The sequence below is a fragment of the Bubalus bubalis genome, chromosome X, assembly GCF_019923935.1.
Source record: "Bubalus bubalis isolate 160015118507 breed Murrah chromosome X, NDDB_SH_1, whole genome shotgun sequence".
In the NCBI taxonomy this organism is placed as follows: Eukaryota; Metazoa; Chordata; class Mammalia; order Artiodactyla; family Bovidae; genus Bubalus; species Bubalus bubalis.
This window is the reverse complement of record NC_059181.1, coordinates 15,256,175-15,269,172: the sequence shown is the minus strand read 5'-3', so window position 1 is coordinate 15,269,172 and position 12,998 is coordinate 15,256,175. Positions and strand designations below refer to the sequence as shown.

The 12,998-nt window shown below is 41.0% G+C and overlaps 1 protein-coding gene across 1 annotated transcript in view; it reads left to right on the top strand.

Annotated features, from left to right (window-relative positions):
• Positions 1–12,998, top strand: part of FRMPD4 (FERM and PDZ domain containing 4) — an 847,051-nt gene that overhangs the window by 44,858 nt on the left and 789,195 nt on the right. The window lies entirely within an intron of this gene.

Genomic DNA, 12,998 nt, shown 5'->3' with positions numbered 1-12,998 from the left:
AAGAAAAGCTATTACCAACCTAGACAGCATATTAAAAAGCAGAGGCATTACTTTTCTGACAAAGGTCCATCTAGCCAAAGATGTGGTTTTTCCAGTGGTCATGTATGGATGTGGGAGTTTGACTATAAAGAAAGCGCAGTGCCGAAGAATTGATGCTTTTGAACTGTGGTGTTGGAGGAGACTTTTGAGAGTCCTTTGGACTGCAAGGAGATCCAGCCAGTCCATCCTGAAGGAAATCAGTCCTGAATATTCATTGGAAGGACTGATGCTTAAGCTGAAACTCCAATACTTTGGCCACCTGATGTGAAGAACTGACTCGTTGGAAATGACTCTGATTCTGGGCAAGATTTAAGGTGGACAGAGAAGGGGGTGACAGAGGATGAGACACTTGAATGGCATCACTGAAACGATAGACATGAGTTTGAGTAAGCTCCAGGAGTTAGTGGTGGATGGGGAAGCTTGGCGTGCTGCAGTCCTTGGGGTCACAAAGAGTCGGACATGACTGAGTGGCTGAACTGAACTGAAACTGACCACATGGAATTCGAATTATATACAGTGTACCCACAGTGACATAAGTATAAATATATACCAGAAACCCCCTCTAAAAGATACACAGTGAGATTTTTTTACCAACTTCTAATTCTTTATCACAAAGAAGTTAGTGAAACATCTTTGTCTGGTATGCCTAAGGAGACAGTCCTAGTTTTGGTGGGAAATCTGTTTCTTTACTTGGTGTTAGCTGAAAATAAGAGTCCAGCCCATTGGGCAGAAAAACGGATGATGGGTGAGTTGGGGCCTAGGATATTCCCATTCAGCCATTTTGTGCCATCTGGACCTTACAATCACACTTTCTGTTTGGGAATTACTTATGTGTCAGGAGGAGGAGGCAGCAGACTTCATCAGTAAAGTGGATTACACTTCAGTACTTTTTCAGAGCCTATGGTGAGAACACATTTTGTATGATCTCAGCCTTTTCAAATTTGGGGGGATGGTATGTTGGCCCTGTCTGTAGTTTCTCATGTAGAATGTTCCATATATACATTAAAAGAATACTTACTATGAAGACTCTTGTAGAAAAAAATGTTGATTCTGAAAAGAAATATTCTGTGAAATGTACTTTGAATCAGTTTATAATACCCCTGTGTAAATGAGCCTTCTTCCTATCCTAAGATAACTTTAACAAAATGATGCATATTTATAATATAGATTATTAAGAAAACAAATATACTTGCAGAAATCCTTAAAAATGTAGCTGTCAAAATAATGTATTTTTTCTTACCCTGGTTCTAATAAAGTTGAAGATGTGAAAATATTATTTGTTTCTTCACCATATTCTTCAACACTTGTGTACATAATAGAGACTTATTAAGGCCATTCCTATGCTTGAACTGAACTATTTGACATTTATTTAATTAAAATAGTATTCATTTATGGCACATGGGAAGAAATATACTCGCAGACAAGGACAAAATTATCCAGGCCATCAATTTTTATTATCTGCAGTATGAAGTTGATAATAGCTAAAAAGAGGAAGCATAAAGCAGGAAAGTACAGCATTATGCAGTGTTTTGAGGTTTTTCCTGCAGTGTTAAAAAGGAATTTCAGGCTTTCACATGAACAAGTTTTACAAAATATATTCACTTCTGCTTTTTTGAACTTGGAATGATCCTTTGAGACAGAATCTTGAGATGGAGTGGACACTTCATGCTGGGAGAGATTGAGAGCAGGAGGGGGAGACGACAGAGAATGAGATGATAATGGCATCATCAACTCAGTGGACATGAATTTGAGCCAACTCTGGGAGATGGTGAAGGACAGGGAAGACTGGCATGCTGCAATCCATGGGGTGGCATAGAATCGGATACAACTGAGTGACTAAACAGCAACAACTTTTGCCTTGCAAATTACTGAGTATTATTGTTGACTTAGATGAGTCAAATTATCAATTAAATGCAACAGAGACATTTCTCAGGACAATATGAAAGTAAGAACACATTTGCCAGAACACTGGCAATCTACAACAATGGGCATGTATTTTAGAAAGAAGAGTTTCTCAGTTTATTGTTTTATCTTTTAGAAGTTCAGTTCAGTTCAGTCGCTCAGTCGTGTCCGACTCTTTGCGACCCCGTAAACCGCAGCACGCCAGGGCTCCCTGTCCATCACCAACTCCCAGAGTCCACCCAAACCCATGTCCATTGTGTCGGTGATGCCATCCAACCATCTTATCCTCTGTCGTCCCCTTCTCCTCCTGCCCTCAGTCATTCCCAGCATCAGGGTCTTTTCAAATGAGTCAGCTCTTCGTATCAGGTGGCCAAAGTATTGGAGTTTCAGCTTCAACATCAGTCCTTCCAATGAACACCCAGGACTGATCTCCTTTAGGATGGACTGGTTGGATCTCCTTGCAGTCCAAGGGACTCTATTGCTGTGGTTCTTGGTTGTCAATTTTAAGCACTTACTACACATGGTTACTATCTCTTGAATTAATCATGTTTTGGAGATTGGGTCTAAGGAGAACTTCTTGCTGGAGAATTTTCTATGAAATCTTGGCCTGAAGTTCAGCTTCTTCCAGGATGTATCAGGACTGTGTGATTGAAGCCATACCATGACCCAGGTGGCATTTGCAATCCTGATTCATCTCCTGCCAAGCAGCTTATTGAGGCCAGAGAATGTCTCCTGATTATCATCAAAGTTCCCTTTGCTTAGATGTCCTTGGTTTTCCCAGGAAAGAAAGTTGGCAAATTTGAGCCAGTTGGCACCTGACTAGCTATTAGTAATATGTTCTTCTCCCTCTGGATGTCTGATCCTTAAGGGCTCCTTGCCAATCACACTTTAATGATATTTAAAAGAGACAAATTGTCTTGGAGAAATGTTTCTCCCTTGGAAGCATCTTATGAGGTTCTTGAAACCTGATTACAAATGAACTCATGAAAGAGGTAACAATTTCATAAGTCAGTTGGATTCTTCCTGCACCAACTTAGGAATAGATGGTTCCTTCATTGCTGCAGGTAAGGTGAGATGAGTTTTAGGGGCTTCCATAAAGCTCAAATTCCTGGTTATTCTCAGATATGAAGATTGATTAATTATCTTTTATTGCTGGTTATTTTTTATTGAAAACTTTACAACATTCTGTTGTTCAGTTGCCCAGTTGTGTCCAACTCTTCACAACCCCATGAAATGCAGCACGCTAGGCCTCCCTGTCTCCCATCATCTCCTGGAGTTTGCCCAAGTTCATGCCCATTGCATCAGTGATGCCATCCAGCCATCTCATCCTATGATGTCCTTTTCTCCTTCTGCCCTCAATTTTTCCCAGCATCAGGGTCTTTTCAAATGAGTCAGCTGTTTGTGTCAGGTGACCAAAATATTGGAGCTTCAGCATCCGTCCTTCCAATGAGTATTCAGGGTTGATTTCTTTTAAGATTGACTTATTTGATCTCCTTGCTGTCTGAGGGACTCCAGTCACAGTTCAATCTCTGCTATGGGACTCTTAAGCAACTTAAAAGCATTTAATGATTTTATTTCCTTGTATTAATTATGGATATACAATTGACTCTTGGACAACACAATTTTGAACCATGTGGATCCACTTATACCAGATTTCTTTTCAATAAATATGTACTACAGTGCTACACGATGTGCAGTTGTTTGATTCTGCAGATAAAGAACTTTGGATACAGAGGGCCAACTATATATATAAAGTCATACTTGGATTTTCAACTGTGCAGTCCCCTAAGCCCCACGTTGTTCAAAGGTCAGCTGTGTTTGGTACAAAGGAAACGGAGTCACAAGTTCAAATAGGAGGTTGACTGTGATATCTGGGAGAGTGAAAGTGAAAGTCATTCAGTCGTGTCTGACTCTTTGCAATCCCATGGACTATACAGTCCATGGAATTCTCAAGGCCAGAATACTGGACTGGGTAGCCTTTCCCTTCTCTAGGGGATCTTCCCAACCCAGGGGAAGATCCCAACCCAGGGATCAAACCCAGGTCTCCTGCATTGCAGGCAGCTTCTTTACCAGCTGAGGCACAAGGGAATCCCAATAGCTGAGATAAGTGATATCTGAAAAAGAAATCAAGAAAAAGGAGATAGATAGATGAAGAGGTATTATTAAGATTGTTGAATGGTAAATTGAGACATATTAAACATTTTGAGTTTTTTTGAGCAAAAGTCAGTTGAAAGAGGGAAGCCCCAAACTGGAAGTTATTAGGAGTACTCCACTAACAGGAACCCTGGGGGAGACTTTTATAGAGAAAATGGGGAAAGCAAAGAAAGTATTGATTGGCTATTAGTTAAAGCCTAGCTGGCTGTTTGTGATTGGTAGTCCCTAGCATTTTGATTTCATAACCTTGAAGAACTTAACAAGCTTAGATTTTGTTTGCTTAACTAGGCTACCAAGGCATTCCAGCCGCCTCAGCTCTAATAACGTTTTCTTTTTAATGAAACTATTCCCCCCTTTTGGTCATCCTCTCATGCAGGAGACATTGACTTAAAATTTGGTATTAGAGCCACTTTCAGGCACCAACAGACTTAAGTTGCTCTTGTCTCACTGTGAAGCTCATCGGTTATGATGTCTGATCTGTGGGAGAATTATTTTTGATGATCATCTTGTTTTTGTCTCTCAGTGCAGTAGACCATCTGATGTACTGCTGATGGCTGTGGACACACATTTGAGAACTTTGAGAGAACATGGCACATCAGGGGCTCTACAATGCTGACTATAGGAGGATAATACCAAGAGCCTGAAGTATACTTTTTAACCAGGGCCTCCATGAATCAAACCAATTGCTATCAAATACATCAAAGAATGTACCCAAAGGAGTATCAACCAGTTTTAGCCAGGTGGCTTGATTAATTTATTGCATTTGCTCCAATACCAGAGGTGTTAATCCAGGTACAGCAGGAGATATTTGCTATGACACACACTCCTTGTTCAGCCAACAAGTAATCTATAGCAATTATAGTATCTAAACCACCTTAGCGAGATAGTCTTGTGACTTTGTTGTGTCGCTATGGCCTTAGCCCCAGATGCATCGATAGTGCTCAAAGTTAAAGGGCATTGTCTTCCCAGCATTAACAGAAGGAAAATGAAAGTAGCAGGAAGGCAAAGGAATAAAGATTTCATACTGGGGATGACAGTTTTGATTCATGATTTCAGGAGAGCTGTCTCCCTCAAGATGCCATCTGCTTCTGGGGAGGAACCTCCCTAGTCAATTTTACGTCTCCAGCTGGTGTGCAGTTCTAAAGGTCTGGAAAAACCCTTTTTAAGTGGGAGATGTGTACCCAGGTTCAGGTCCCTGAAGTTTGACTGCCATCTGGGTAGTGAGAAGGACTTGGTATTGTCCCTTCCAAGGAGGTTCAAGGGTAGTCATTGTTCTCAGTGATTCCAAATCAGAAGAATGGGAGAAAACTGTAAACACTAGTTTGGAGAGTTGTAGCAGATATTGGAGGAAACTAAAAGAATTCAGGTTCGAGTTCAGTTTACAGGTACAGTTGTTTCTTCTCACCTTTATTATTTCTAAGTGGTTTTTATTACATATATTTATTAAAAATCTTGACCCTTAGAATCCTTTATCCCTAGTGAAAACTGAGAAGTAAGCAGTGTAGAATGTCTGTTATACTAGCATTCTGTGGATTGGCAAATTTATAAATACCTTTCACAGTTTCTAGAAGTATATTCTTCTTAGTTTTGGACACAAAACAAATTTACTAGTAGAACCAAATATCTTTCTTTTCTGCAAAAGAAAACCAAAAGTAAATAAACTTACGTTCATTAATTAATGTTTCAGCATTTTATCTTATTTGAAAATGATCTAGATGTTCAGTTAATAGCCATCATTTAACTTATCTCAGGTAACTTTAGGGTTTTAAGTTACCAAAAATATTTTTGGAACTATTTTTATTGACGTATAGTTGGTTTACAATGTTGTGTTAGTTTCTGGTGTAGAGTAAACCCTCCCCTCCCTTTACCCTTTGGTAACCATAAGTTTGTCTTCTATCTCTGTGAGTCTATTTCTGTTTCGTAAATAAGTTCATTTGTATTAGGGCTTCCCTCATAGCTCAGTTGGTAAAGAATCTGCCTGCAATACAGGAGACCCCGGCTCGATTCCTGGGTTGGGAAGATCCATTGGATCTTCCAGTGGATCTGGAGGGATAGGCTACCCACTCCAGTATTCTTGGGCTTCCCTTGTGGCTCAGGTGGTAAAGAAGCCACCTGCAATGTGGGAGACTTGGGTTCTATCCCTGGGTTGGAAAGATCCACTGGAGAAAGGAAAGGCTACCCACTCCAGTATTCTGGCCTGGAGAATTCCATGGACTGTATAGTCCTTGGGGTCGTAAAGAGTTGGCCACGACTGAGCCACTTTCACTTTCACTTTTCAATTGTATCATGTTTTAGATTTCATGTATAAGTGATATCATATGATGTTTGTCTGTCTGTCTGACTTACTTCGTTGAATATGATCCTCTCTGGGTCCATCCATGTTGCTTCAATTGGCATTATTTCATTTTTTATGACTGAGTGATATTTCACTGTATAAATGTACCAGATTTTCTTTAGACATTCATCTGTCAGTGAACATACAGGTTGCCTTCATGTCTTGGCTATTGTAAATAGTGCTGCTATGAACATTGGGGTGCATGTACCTTTTCTCATTAGAGCTTTCTTCAGCTACATGCCCAGGAGTAGAATTGCTGGTTATACGGTGACTCTGTTTTTACTTTTTTATGGAATCCCCATGCTGTTTTCCATAGTGGCTGTGAAAGCTATTTTTAAGTAGACATACCATAAAGCATGATTATCGTTGAAAAGTGCATTTACAAACATTTATGTTACTTCTGTTTCTTTAATTTAGTTGTTTTTACTTCTGTTTAGATTCAGTTTAGTTCAGTCACTCAGTCATGTCCAACTCTTTGCGACCCCATGGACTGCAGCATGCTAGGCCTCCCTGCCCATCACTAACTCCAGGAGTTGACTCAAACTCATGTCCATTGAGTCGGTGATGCCATCCAACCATGTCATCCTCTGTTGTCCCCTTCTCCTCCCGCCTTCAATCTTTGCCAGCATCAGGGTCTTTTCAAATGAGTCAGTTTTTCACATTAGGTAGCTAAATTATTGGAGTTTCATCATCAGTCCTTCCGATGAATATTCAGGACTGATCTCCTTTAGGATGGACTGACTGGATCCCCTTGCAGTCCAAGGGACTCTCAAGGGTCTTCTCCAACACCACAGTTCAAAAGCATCAATTCTTCTGCGCTCAGCTTTCTTTATAGTCCAACTCTCACATCCATACATGACTACTGGAAAAACCATAGCTTTGACTAGATGGACCTTTGTTGGCAAAGTAATGTCTCTGCTTTTGAATATGCTGTCTAGGTTGGTCATAACTTTCCTTCCAAGGAGTAAGTGTCTTTTAATTTCATGGCTACAGTCACCATCTGCAGTGATTTTGGAGCCCCCCAAAATAAAGTCTGTCACTGTTTCCATTGTTTCCCCATCTATTTGCCATGAAGTGATGGGACCAGATGCCATGATCTTCATTTTCTGAATGTTGAGCTTTAAGCCAGTTTTTTCACTCTCCTCTTTCACTTTCATCAAGCGGCTCTTTAATTCTTCGCTTTCTGCCATAAGGGTGGTGTCATCTGCATATCTGAGGTTATTGATATTTCTCCCAGCAGTCTTGATTCCAGCTTGTGCTTCCTCCAGCCCGGCGTTTCTCATGATGTGCTCTGCATATAAGTTAAATAAGCAGGGTGACAAAATACAGCCTTGACATACTCCTTTTCTTATTTGGAACCAGTCTGTTGTTCCATGTCCAGTTCTAAGTGTTGCTTCCTGACCTGCATACAGGTTTCTCAGGAGGCAGGTCAGGTGATCTGGTATTCCCATTTCTTTCAGAATTTTCCACAGTTTGTTGTGATCCACACAGTCTAAGGCTTTGGCATAGTCAATAAAGCAGAAGTAGATTTTTTTCTGTAACTCTTTTGCTTTTTTGATGATCCAGTGGATATTGGCAATTTGATCTCTGGTTCTTCTGCCTTTTCTAAATCCAGGTTGAACATCTGGAAGATCTTGGTTCATGTACTGTTGAAGCCTGTCTTGGAGAATTTTGAGCATTACTTTACTAGCGTGTGAGATGAGTGCAATTGTGTGGTAGTTTGAGCATTCTTTGGCATTGCCTTTCTTTGGGATTGGAATGAAAACTGACCTTTTCCAGTCCTGAGGCCACTGCTGAGTTTTCCAAATTTGCTGGCATATTGAGTGCAGCACTGTTTAGATTAGTTGTGAAAATTTCATGAGACATTGAACTGCCAGCCATCATCTTCAATTACCTTTCTTGCTGACAAATTATGTAACAAAGATTATATCATTGATTTCTAGCTCTTTGTCTTTGAGATGTTTTAATAAACCCTTCCACCATGGCTTCAGAATGTTTTTCTTTCCCTTTTGGTGCATAGTGCTTGGGCAGAAGGCCTAAAAAACGTTCTTACCAGGCTCTGAATATCAGCTTCCAATTTGGCCAACTTCTGACCATAGAGCTACTTAGAAAAAGTGAACAACAACAAAAAAACCCACAGAAACTTCTTGAGTATATTGTCAGGAGGTTTCAACTGATCGAAGAGTAAATATTCTCAGCACGTTGAACAGCCTCATGGGTACAAGGGAGGTTCTCAGAGAGAATGTAAATAACACTACCCTCTGGAGATCCTGAGCCACTCCCCTAAATAACCAAAAGAAAGAAAGACTTACTTCCTCTGACAGCTGGCAACAGTCAGTATTTCTGTCTGGCTGTATGTTTAAGGTCCCCAACCTGACAGTTGGCCAAGCTAAGTTCTCAGGGCACAAAATGAGACAAACAAGAAGGCAGTAGCTATTCCTGGGAAGGAAAGAATCGATAGCCAATGTGTTTTCCTGCCCTTATGAATTTGGAAAGGAAAGGACAACATGAAATTTCCCCTTCCTTTCTCGCCCATGCTCCACAAATCCAGGAGAGCTGACCTTGCTAAGAACTGTTACCCTTTGCCAGGCTCCTGCCAGTTTCCCCATAATGCCGTCTGCATGATTCAGAGCAAGTGAGGTGTTCCAGTGGGTCTCGTCCTGGTCACTAGAAACCACAGAAGGGGAAAAGTAACTCTCTCCCGACCCTTCATAGTGAGTGCCTGGCTGAGACCCTTTTCTCTAGGGCACCTTGTAACTGGATAAGGTCATCTCAGGTGGTTAAAAGTTCTCCACTGTGGCCACCGTAACTCAAGATTATCTTTGGTAAAATTAACTTCATTTTTATTTATTTTTGGGGGGGGGGAGAGGGGGTCCCCCCCATAACTTTATTTTTAAAAATTTGTCTTTATTTATTTTAAATTTTTTGGCTGTGCCACAAGGCTTGCAGGATCTTCATTCCCCAACCAGGGATCAAACCCTGCCCCCCGAACCCCCTGCATTGGAAGCTGGGAATCTTAACCACTGGGTCAGCAGGGAAGTCCAGTAAGGTTGATTTCAAGACATTTTATTAACCTGAGGCCTCATACCAGACCCAGTGAAGTTTCTAGGTCAAACCCAGTCCATCTTGATGGTGAGTTGCATGATAATGTGAATGTACGTAGTGCCACTGAACTTTACAGTTAAATATATGGCAACACACTCCAGTACTTTTGCCTGGAAAATCCCATGGACGGAGGAGCCTGGTAGGCTGCAGTCCATGGGGTTGCTAAGAGTCAGACACGACTGAGTGACTTCACTTTCACTTTTCACTTTCATGCATTGGAGAAGGAAATGGCAACCCACTCCAGTGTTCTTGCCTGGAGAATCCCAGGGACGGGGGAGCCTGGTGGGCTGCCGTCTATGGGGTCGCACAGAGTCAGACACGACTGAAGCGACTTAGCAGCAGTATGGTTCAAATAGTATGTTTTATATTATGTGACTTTTACCACAATTAAAAAAAATAAACAAACAGTCCGTCCTGGACCAGGTTTCCGGTTTCTTTCAATAAGTTGGACTCAGTCCGTCCCCAGACCCATTTCGGTTTCTAAGTCGGAACCTGTTTGTCCCTGGACCCGGTCCAGTTTCTAATTCGGACCCAGTTCTTTGCCAGACCCAGTTCGCCATCGGACCTCATTCGGTTCCTAAGTTGGACCTGGTCTGTCCTGGCCCAATTTTTAAGGTGGACACAGTTTGTCCCTGGACTCAGTTTGGTTTCTAAGTTGGATCCAGTCTGATTCTGAGCAGTTTCTGGACCCAATCTGAGAAAAGAAATGCTCAAAGTGTGAAGGTCCAGGCTCTGAGAGGGACTCGCCCATCACCTCAGGAGGCAGCCAGCGGACTGCCCATCGGGCAACTTCACAGGCCCCTCTTCCTGTTGGCTCACTGCTCCTGGGGGCTCTTGGGGCTTCTTTGGTTCCCTGTGCTGATGCCAGAGCTGTTAATAGGTAAACTGAGGCATATTAAAAGTTTGTAGAATTTCTCTGAGCAAAAATCAGTTTGAATCAGGCAGGGCCATGTCAGAAGTGGTTAGGGACATTCCACTGACAGGAGCCTGGAGAAAGACATAGAAAACAAAAGCAAAGTAAGGAAATTATTGGCTATAACTTCAAGCCTAGTTGGCTGTTTCTGATTGGTCATTCTTAGCATTTTGATCTTGTAACCTTGAGGCATTTACAAACTTAAATTTCAGTTTACTTAGGTGGGCCTCTAGGGCATTAACGTCACCTCAATCTAATGGCCTTGTTTAATTAATTTAACAGGATTCTATATTTAAACCTCTCACAAAATAGTCATTTATTGGGTCAACTTCCTATGTCAGCTTATTTTACTGTGTATTTCTCTATGACTGCAGCTGTCCTTTCCCAGGTCTATGGGATTTTTAGCCTCAAATGTTAGAATCAATATTGTTGTTTTTATTTAGTGGCTAAGTTGTATCTGACTCTCTTGCAACCCTGTGGACTTTAGCCCACCAGGCTCCTTTGTCCATGAAATTTCCCAGGCAAGAGTACTGGAGTGGTTTACCATTTCCTTCTCCAGGGAATCTTTCCTGACCCAGGGATTGAACCCATGTCTCCTGCATTGGCAGGCGGATTCTATACCACTAGCTACCCTTGGGTTTAATAGTTTCTGTTTATCTTATAAAATTTTAAAAAATCAGCACAAGCATAGAACTTAAGATATAAAGAAGGTCTTTTAGCTTTACTTTTAGACCTGGGTTGTTTATATACACCAGGCCAGAATTGATCTTTCACTAATAAATTAATTCATTTATTCAGTTTATTTTTTGTGTAATATTACAGGAATACAAATTTGAAGTATGTGCAGTCCTTCCAGGGGTTTGTGATGGTGATAAAATTAATAACAACTAAAGTGATGGACAGTGCTTAACGTTCTAAATGCTCATGTCTAAGTAGGTGAAATCCCATGAAGGTTCCTAGATAGGGTGGAGGTTGAGCAGATGGGGTGGGAGCAAGAATTTTGAGGACAGTCTTAGTAGTTGATTGACATTTCATATGGACCTTATAAAGTGGGTAGGATCTTGAAAAGAGGGTTTGAGATGAAAGTATTAGAAGGAGGAAATAACATGAGGGAAAGCATTTTGGTCACCTGTGGGGCAGGTGAAAATGGTACTTAAATTACTAAAAAGGTATCTAAAACAAAATACTAGAAATTGTTTGCAGGTGGGTTAGGTAGTGATTGGTGAAAATTTGAGGCTCAAGATTTATTTTATAGGTACAAACTTGAATGTCTGTGTAGTAGTGGTATTTTAAGCCCTGGGAATGCACCTTGTAGACCTTCCTACACTGTGGAACAGTTGTCCCAGGGCCCCCGCTCCTACAGTTCGAATCCACTGTGGATCTTGCTTCCCAGAGGCTGCTCCCCAACTGTGACCGAGCAGGTTTGAAGACAATAAGGGATGCTGTTCCAGGAGACACAAACTCCTTTGTCAGTTGACCTTGACTCAAGAACTCCCTTCAGCAAAACGAACCTTTACTTATACATTAAGGAAGTCTGGGTTGCTTCCATCCATAAGAAAGTGGGTGCATCAGCTGTCTTAGCCTTGCCTGGCTTCATCTGTATTTCTCTTTGCACAAGCATTTTCACTAAAAAAATCGTTGTACATTTAATCTCATCTTGACTTCTACATCTTAGACAAAGGACCAAGACCAACTCAAAGTTTTTAAGGATAGTAACCTGGTTGGAGGTGCATGGCTAGGGAGGTTGTCTTGAAGAGGTGTTTGTATGGTGAACACACTGCTTTTGTTTTGGTTTCATGGATATCTGAGGAGACTCTGGTGAAACTGGTGAAAACTATGGAAATCTGCAGCACTCCCTAGGTTACCCTGGGTGTTTGTAGGCAGGGAGTCACAAAGTTTTTCACTTATTACAAGAATTGATGATGCAGTTTATTTCATAGTTCAGTCATAAAGTATGATTAAAGTTGTATATGTAATGTATGACTAAAGAAAATATTATTTGAACTCTAGTTAATTCCATGTAAACTCAAAGTAATGAATAATATTAATAGTTTCTGCCTCTAGTTCAGTGCTTCAGACTCAGAACTGATGTCTTAAATGTTTGAGAAAAACAACTTAAAAATTCTTTTCTCTGTTAATTTTTTTCTCAGTATGCTTTTAATACATTTTATCAGGCATTATGACATGGCCATACAATTTCTTAATTTACAGTGCTCCTTCTTTGTATAATTTGTGAAACAACTCTTTGCCACCCAGAAACTAACTCAATTTAATATTAATGAAGACATATGTTAAAGCATGCGCTTTGTCTGCCTGTTCCTCAGCTTTGCGTTATGCTTTGTCTTGCATTGAAATAATTCTATGTTTAAGACCTTGCCGTTGGTTGCCTTGGATATCATGGTACTGTCACAAGTTGAGGCTGTGACTTTGCTGCAGGTGCTAACTAGGGGAGACAATAGTCTGACGGGCAGAAGCAGAGGAAGGGGGAACTGGATTCCCACACATGCTGCAGCCTTGGCAAGTCACACACTTATATGCATCTGTGAAAAT